Consider the following 8,126-nt stretch of genomic DNA (forward strand, 5'->3'; position numbering starts at 1 on the left):
AGGGGCACCATCACGGCACGCCCGAAACGCGGCTTAAACCGCACTAGGGGCTGCCGATTTCTTAATTTTCTCTTATTTTCAGGACTCCATTCTTCGGAAGGCTTGTCCGGCAGTACAATTGCCGCACAAACGATACAACCAGGGAAGCAGAAAGCTACGCCGCACTAGGGAACTTTAAGGTGGTCTCTATAATGAGCAGTATACCTGTTTCACATAACATTCCGCAGCTTGCCCCTGGAAAGGACATGTTAAATATTCCCATCTTTTTCTTATTGCAGTATTTGTACCGTTTTGCTTTGATCACATCTTTTTTAAATAAACAATGCATAGCTTCCGTCTATTATTGCATTACTTTTTTACGAATATATGTTCATTAATGACATGTTGCACCCGTACACTTTGGTACGGCCAATACACCAGCGGCTTAAATACCCCACAATATGGTGTGAGAAGTCCGAACACTTTCACAAGTGCGGCACCCCGAACTTATAGCATTATATGCATCGGCTCCGAATCATGTCTTGGGTCAATAGTTGGGTTTGCCCGGCTCCTATGTTTTGGTACCTTACGTTCCGTTATATCGGCTAAGGTAGCACTAGGAGAACTACTGCGATTGTGCCCCAGTTGAGCTGGGCTAAGCACCTCAGTAGAGAAAGCTAAAACTAACCGTCATGATGAGGCGAGAGCTGGTCGCTGTTCGAGAGGTTTTCGAGTCCCTAAAGACTTATGCCGCTTAGAGTGAGGAGTCGGCTTTGTCCGGCCTAGGCGTGGATAGCGCCCCGAACTCGGTCTTCCGAATACTAGGGGCTTCGCCGAAATTTAAAATTATAGAATTCTATGGCTAAGTGAGAGTGTTCAAGCATTATAGTCCGATTGCCTTGTTCGTTGTGTCCTCCCTCGAAGGACCCAAGAATGGGAAAAAGAGCGCTCATGTTTATCCCGAACACCCCAGCACTCGTGGCATGGGGGCAGAAGCTGACGACTCGCCATCTCTCAAATTTGATAAACGGCCGCACAGAAGGTAATATTTTAAATTCAAAAGCGTTGCTTAGCGCATATGAACAAGTTTTCAACATACAGGATCACAAATGCGAGTTTACTCAAATATTACATCTTTGGAGCATTCATCCGCTATAAGGCGGGCACCCTTCAGGACGCCCTCATAATACGCTTCCGGGACGCGATGCTCCTTGCCCGGCGGTGGCCCGTCCTTCACCAGCTTCTCTGCATCCATCTTGCCCCAGTGCACTTTAGCACGGGCAAGCGCCCTACGGGCACCTTCGATACAGACGGAGCGCTTGATTACTTCAAGCTGTGGACGGGCATCCACCAGTAGCCTCACCATCCCGAAGTAGCTCCTAGGCAGAGCCTCTCCAGGCCAAAGCCGAACTATGAGGCCCTTTATGGCCTGTTCGGCCACCTTGTGGAGCTCGACCATTTGCTTCAGCTGGTCGCTCAAAGGCACCAGGTGTCCGGCCTCAGCATACTGAGACCAGAACACCTTCTCTGTTGAGCTCCCCTCCTCGGCTCGGTAGTAGGCGGCGGCATCAGACGCACTACGGGGCAAATCTGCGAATGTTCCTGGAGAGCTCCGGACTCGGGTAAGTAACAAGTAATTCACTTTCACGTGCTTGCTTTGCATAATGAATGCCTTACCCGCCGCTATCTTCTTCATATCTCCAATTTCTTGGAGGGCTTTATGGGCTTCGGCCTTGGCAGACTTCGCGCTTTCGAGGGCTGCCGCAAGCTCGGACGCTTGCGTCTTCGAGTCAAGCTCCAAACTCTCGTGTTTTTTCACGAGAGCCTGGAGCTCTTTCTGCACCTCCTCTACCCGCGCCTCCTGCTTCCCTCTCTCTATGTGCTCCGCGGCCGCTCTGTTTTGGGCCTCGGACAGCGCTTTCTTAAGGGTCGTCACCTCGGTCGTGGCCCCTATAATAGCACATTGATCCTGTCATTTTTTGCAACCACATCTTCTCTATATACTTGCGCAAGGTATTACTTACCTTCCGTCTCCTTGAGTTGCCTCTTGGCATGGCCGAGCTCGTTCTCGGACCGCGCGAGGTTTTGCTTCAGCGTATCCACCTCCGTAGTCAGTGCGGCGGAGGCCAGCAGCGAAGCCTGCATACGCATATTGACTTGATTATGTTAGACTCCTGCGAATGTTATTAGATCCTCTATTCGGCTTTTCTTTCTGAACGCCAAACAGAGCATCAGGGGTTACTGTCTATGCGGTAATATTTTTACATATTTTTTTACCTCAAAGCCTGTTAGAAGACTGGCACAGGCTTCAGTCAGTCCACTCTTGGCGGACTGAACCTTTTGGATCACCGCACTCATAATAGTGCGGTGCTCCTCGTCGATGGAGGCGCCGTTAAGCACCTCCAGCAAATTGTCCGGTGCCTCCGGTTGGACGGAGGTCACCGGCTCGGTAGGATTGCTCCTCTTGGAAGGAGGCTGCCTACCGGAGTCCGGAACCGTTGAAGCTTCCGGCGCGGTGTCCGTCTCAAAGCCGGACTTAGAGCCCTTGGGGGTTCTATCCCCTTCACGCCTGGAGTCCAGGAGGTCGCCTTGCGGCACCTCCAGGACCACCTCCTCCTGGGTTGGAACCTGTTGGGACGCCACCTCGGCGTCGTCCATAGGGTGGGGGGAGGTAGCCGCCGAGAGCGAATTCACATCCGATGAATCCAGGGAGCCGCTCGACGACTCGTCGAGCCCGGCCTTGGGCGGACTGCATAGACATGTTCGACGTAAGGAAAAGTTGTGCAATGGGGGAATACGATGAATCACTCTGGTATCCGGATACTTACGATCTCACCAGGGGCTTGGCCCTGTGCGGCCACTCCTCTTCGCTGTCGTCGGCGTTGGTGGAGTAGTCCGGAGGAGGGGTCTTCCCCTTCTTGGACCCTTCGGCCTCCCCAGTTGGGGCGGCCTTCCTTTTATTCCCTCCCCCCGCTGGAGGGGGGATGTCTCTTCTTCCTCCTCCTCGTATTCATGGCAGGAGTGCGCCTTGGAGTCGTCGGATGATGAATCCGACACCTCCTGGCGCCGGGCACTCTTTCGAGTCCCCGTGGCCTTCTTCTCCGGCACCACATAGGGTGCCGGAACCAGCAGCTTCGCCAAGCGAGCGTCCACTGGGCCTTCGAGCAAAGGAGCCGGACAGTTGATCTGTCCGGACGTCTCCTGCCAATCCTGTCAAAGGTAAGGGAGCTTAGATTCCGCATGGAGTCAAACCATGAAAAACTAATACCCTGTAAAAGGTAAAAACAGCTTACCGCACGAGCGTGACGCTGCGTGCTGAATCCGCGATCCTCGGTAGCGGATGCGGGGGCCTCGGCGCCCTTGAAAAGCACCTTCCAGGCATCTTCGTACGTCGTATCAAAGAGCCTGCTCAGAGTTCGGTGACGCGCCGGGTCGAACTCCCATAGGTTGAAAGCCCGTTGTTGACACGGGAGGATCCGGCGGATGAGCATAACCTGGACTACGTTGACAAGTTTGAGCTTCTTGTCCACCAGGGTTTGGACGCATGTTTGGAGTCCGGTCAGCTCTCCTTTTTTACCCCACGATAGGCCCGTCTCTTTCCAGGAGGCGAGCCGCGTCGGGGGTCCGGATCGAAACTCGGGGGCTGCGACCCATTCAGGGTCGCGCGGCTCGGTGATGTAAAGCCATCCTGATTGCCACCCCTTTAGGGACTCCATGAAGGAGCCCTCGAGCCATAGGACGTTGGGCATCTTGCCCACCATGGCGCCTCCGCACTCCGCCTGGGTGCCGCGCACCATCTTCGGCTTGACATTGAAAGTCTTGAGCCATAGGCCGAAATGGGGGCGGATGCAGAAGAAGGCCTCGCACACGACGATAAACGCCGAGATGTTGAGGACAAAGTTCGGGGCCAGATCGTGGAAATCCAGGCCATAGTAGAACATGAGCCCCCAGACAAATGGGTGGAGAGGGAAGCCCAGTCCGCGGAGGAAATGGGGGAGGAACACCACCCTCTCATGGGGCCTAGGGGTGGGGATGAGCTGCCCCTCCTCGGGAAGCCGGTGCGCAATGTCGTTAGATAAGTATCCGGCCTTCCTCAGTCTTTTGATGGGTCCCTCCGTGACGGAGGAGACCATCCACTTGCCTCCCGCTCCGGACATGGCTGGAGAAGGTTGAGGTGGGGTGTGCGGACTTGGGCGCTGGAGCTCGAGTGCGCGAAAATGGATAGGCAAAGGAGGAAGAAGGCGTGGATGAAAAGGTGGATCCTTATCCCCTTATATGGGTGGACGCGGCTATGCGTCCCCACCAGCCTGGTAAAACTCACTTATCTCCCAAGCACCGTAATCAATGGCGCGGTTGGGTTACCCACGCCCGTATTGATGAGAATTCCGGAATAAGGGGACACGATCTCTGCTTTGACAAGACGTGCCAAGAACCCGCCTCGCTAAACGCGCTGAGGTGGGACAGTAAAACGATTCGAAAGACTTGGCCGTGGTGTGATGTCACGCTACGGAATACGTCAACAGATTAGATTTGTGTAAATATTATTTTCTCTATGGCAATATGTGGAAACTTATTTTGCAGAGCCGGACACTACCTTTGTGTTCAAAATCTTCTATGAAGTACTTGGAGGAGAAACCCGCCTTGCAATGCCGAAGACAATCTGCGCGCCGGACTCGTCGTCATTGAAGTCTGGTTCAGGGGCTACTAAGGGAGTCCTGGATTAGGGGGTGTCCAGATAGCCGGACTATACCTTCAGCCGGACTCCTGGACTATGAAGATACAAGATTGAAGACTTCGTCCCGTGTTCGAAAGAGACTTTACTTAGCGTGGAAGGCAAGCTTGGTGATACGGATATGTAGATCTCCTACCATTGTAACCGACTCTGTGTAACCCTAGCACCCCCCCCGGTGTCTATATAAACCGAAGAGTTTTAGTCCGTACGACGAACAACAATCATACCATAGGCTAGCTTCTAGGGTTTAGCCTCCTTGATCTTGTGGTAAATCTACTTTTGTACTACCCATATCATCAATATTACTCAAGCAGGACGTAGGGTTTTACCTCCATCAAAAGGGCCCGAACCTGGGTAAAACATCGTGTCCCCTGCCTTCTGTTACCATCCGCCTAGACGCACAGTTCGAGACCCCTTACCCGAGATCCGCCGGTTTTGACACCGACAAAGAATGTCTAGATAGGCAGTCATGCTAGCATCACCAAACCAAGTCAATGACTTTCCTCACGAGTCTCGAAGAAAGAGGTTACCGAAGAAGACGATGTTGCTGTCGCCAATGCACCTGGAACAACGTGGACGGACGGCACATATAACCAACCTGTTGCCCATGAAGAACAGCGGCTCCTCAACAACGTTACACCAAGCGTCACCGAGACAGGATTGCCTCATGCGACGTAGTACGTCCCGGTGAATAATCGACGTTCTGGTCAGTGGTCACCGACACGAGAATACCTCATACGGAGGCGGGAGGCCGATGCCATTGTATAGTACGTGCGTCACTTATAATGCGTACATGCATTTACATGCACGGGGACCGGCGTCAGGTTTTTTTGGCTCTGCTACATTTACCCCTCAATTAACACCTCTGCGCGTACGGCGTACCTACGTGGTAAGCAGTGACCACGAAACGAAACAGTGATTCCAAAGTTAAAACCTCGAGCCGTTTCGCTAGCTGTTGATTGCGCGCCGAGCAAGGTGCAACTAGCACGGCCCGGACCATGGTCTGGTCGTGATCTGAAGGGACGGACGCCGCAGTAATTCCTCCTGGCCTGCGCGGCGCCCATTGCACATGCACTGCTCTGGCTGGCACCGTTGGGTGCACCAGTGTCGCCCCGCCAAGTTGCCACTCGCCTCGACCGTGTCGAGAATACTAGCTAACTACACTGTGCGTACAGCCGTGACGGTCTACGTCGACCAAGTAGTCGAGGTCGAGCTCCGGTTCGTTAGCTGGCCTGCTGTGCTCTGAACCCCTATAAAACCCTCCATTCGCTCCACACACCCGCACACACCCAGCGCGCCACTGAAGCCAAGCCAGCTTAGCCGGCCCGGACACCCACGACGGCATCGGCATGGCCATGGACATGGCGCACAAGGACCACCTCGTGGCGGCCTACCACGGCCTCCTCGCCGCCGCGGGCCTCCTCCTCTGCGTCCTCGCCGAGGCCCTCCTCTTCGCGCTGCGGCGGAGCTTCACGCTCTACCTCGTCCCGGTCTCCGCGATGCTGCTCCTCGGCCGCTACCGCCGCCGCGCCGCGGGGGGCGCGGTCGGGCTCGTCGACTTCTCCTGCCTCAAGCCGCCTCGCCGGCTGCGGCTCCCCTTGGACGCCCTGCTGGAGCACCTGGAGCTCGGCGGCTTCTTCGACCGCGGCAGCATCGAGTTCATGACCAAGGCCATCCGCTCCAGCGGCATGGGCAACGAGACCTACCTCCCGCCCGCGCTGCACTTCCTCCCGCCGGCGTCCACGCACGCCCACGCCATCCGGGAGGCGCACATGCTCTTCTTCCCCGCCCTCGACGACCTCTTTAGAAAGACCAGCGTGCCGCCGTCCGCCGTCGGCGCTGTCGTCGTCAACTGCAGCGGCTTCTGCCCGGCGCCCTCGCTCGCCGCCATCATCGCCGACCACTACCGGATGCGCGCCGACGTCAAGATCTTCAACCTCTCAGGCATGGGCTGCAGCGCCGGCTCCATCGGCGTCGACGTCGCGGCCGGCCTCCTACGGGCGCACGCCTTGACGTACGCCGTGGTGGTCAGCGCCGAGATCCTCACGGTGGGATGGTACTGCGGCAAGGACCACGGGAAGCTCCTCCTCAACTGCAACTTCCGCACCGGCTGCTCCGCCGCGCTCCTGACCAACAGCACGGCCGTGCCGGTGAAGTACCGGCTCGTCAACGTGACGCGCACGAACACCACGGCCAACGACCGGAGCTACCGCGCGGGGTACCGGGAGGAGGACGACGAGGGCATCACCGGCTTCACGCTCGGCCAGGGCGTCGGCCGCATGGTCAGCGAGCTGCTCCGCGCGCACCTCCTCACACTCAGCCTCTCCATCCTGCCGTGGCGCGAGAAGGCACGCTTCGCTGCCGCGCTGCTCCTGTCGATGCGCCAACGAGGGCAGGACAAGCTCGCCGGCAGCAGCTCCGGCGCCTCCGCGCCAATGCCAAACTTCCGCGCGGCGTCGGACCACTTCTGCCTGCCTTCCTCGGGGAAGCCGATGATACTGCGGCTGGGGAAGGGGCTGGGGCTGGGGGAGAGGGAGATGGAGGCGGCGCTGATGACGTTCCACCGGTTCGGGAACCAGTCGGCGGCGTCGCTGTGGTACCAGATGGCGTACCTGGAGGCCAAGGCGCGGGTCCGCAAGGGCGACACGGTGTGGCACCTCGGCATCGGGAGCGGGCTCAAGGCCAACAGCCTCGTGTGGGAGCGTGTCGCAGTCGCCGACGACGTCGCCGCCGGCGGGCTCGACGCGCTGGGCCCGTGGATGGAGTGCATCCACCAGTACCCCCAGTGGGAGGAATAAATGTACGAGACCCAAGAGCATGCATGCTAGCTTCCTCAGGCACCGTATGCGTGCGTGCATGCGCCATGCTGCCATGTTCGACCATTCCACGAGCTTCCACCATTACTCCCAACCAAGTTCATGTAGTACTACTATTTGTGAAGTTCCAATATTTCCTTCCATGAACAAACCCTAGCTATTTCCTATCATCGATCAATGGGTTGGTGCCAAATGCTAGATTGCCATGAAGAACAGTACACATACTATTAGAGCATCTCTCTGCATGAGTCAATGCCATATGGTCCTGGTAGATACGTGGAGCACGCACATTCGTGGGGGAAATGACCTGACAGGAATGCCGTTAGGTTTCAAATAAGTGTGCGTGCCTGTGGAACGCTTCTGCGGCAGCCAGTAAATGAGGCGGTACCACGTCCATACACATGCACGCAAGCAAGTTGGTGCCATGGCATTCATGGTGGCTGACGAGGAGAGACAGTGCACGTCGTGAAGTTACTCCCCTATCGCAGCTCGGCTCAGCTCAGCTGCCTGCGTCGTATTTACAAGCTCGCGCAGATCACACTGACACTGTCGTCGCCAAAGCTGCATCGCCATTCAATATTACAGCAGTGAGGATTCAT

General features: G+C 56.4%; 1 pseudogene; it reads left to right on the top strand.

The window, feature by feature from the left end:
- Nucleotides 1-5,980: 5,980 nt before the first annotated feature.
- Nucleotides 5,981-7,668, top strand: LOC125556423 (3-ketoacyl-CoA synthase 4 pseudogene; annotated as a pseudogene).
- Nucleotides 7,669-8,126: the final 458 nt, after the last annotated feature.

This window comes from Triticum urartu, chromosome 5A (genome assembly GCF_056163025.1).
Source record: "Triticum urartu cultivar PI428250 chromosome 5A, HENAU_Tu73, whole genome shotgun sequence".
NCBI classification, from domain to species: domain Eukaryota; kingdom Viridiplantae; phylum Streptophyta; class Magnoliopsida; order Poales; family Poaceae; genus Triticum; species Triticum urartu.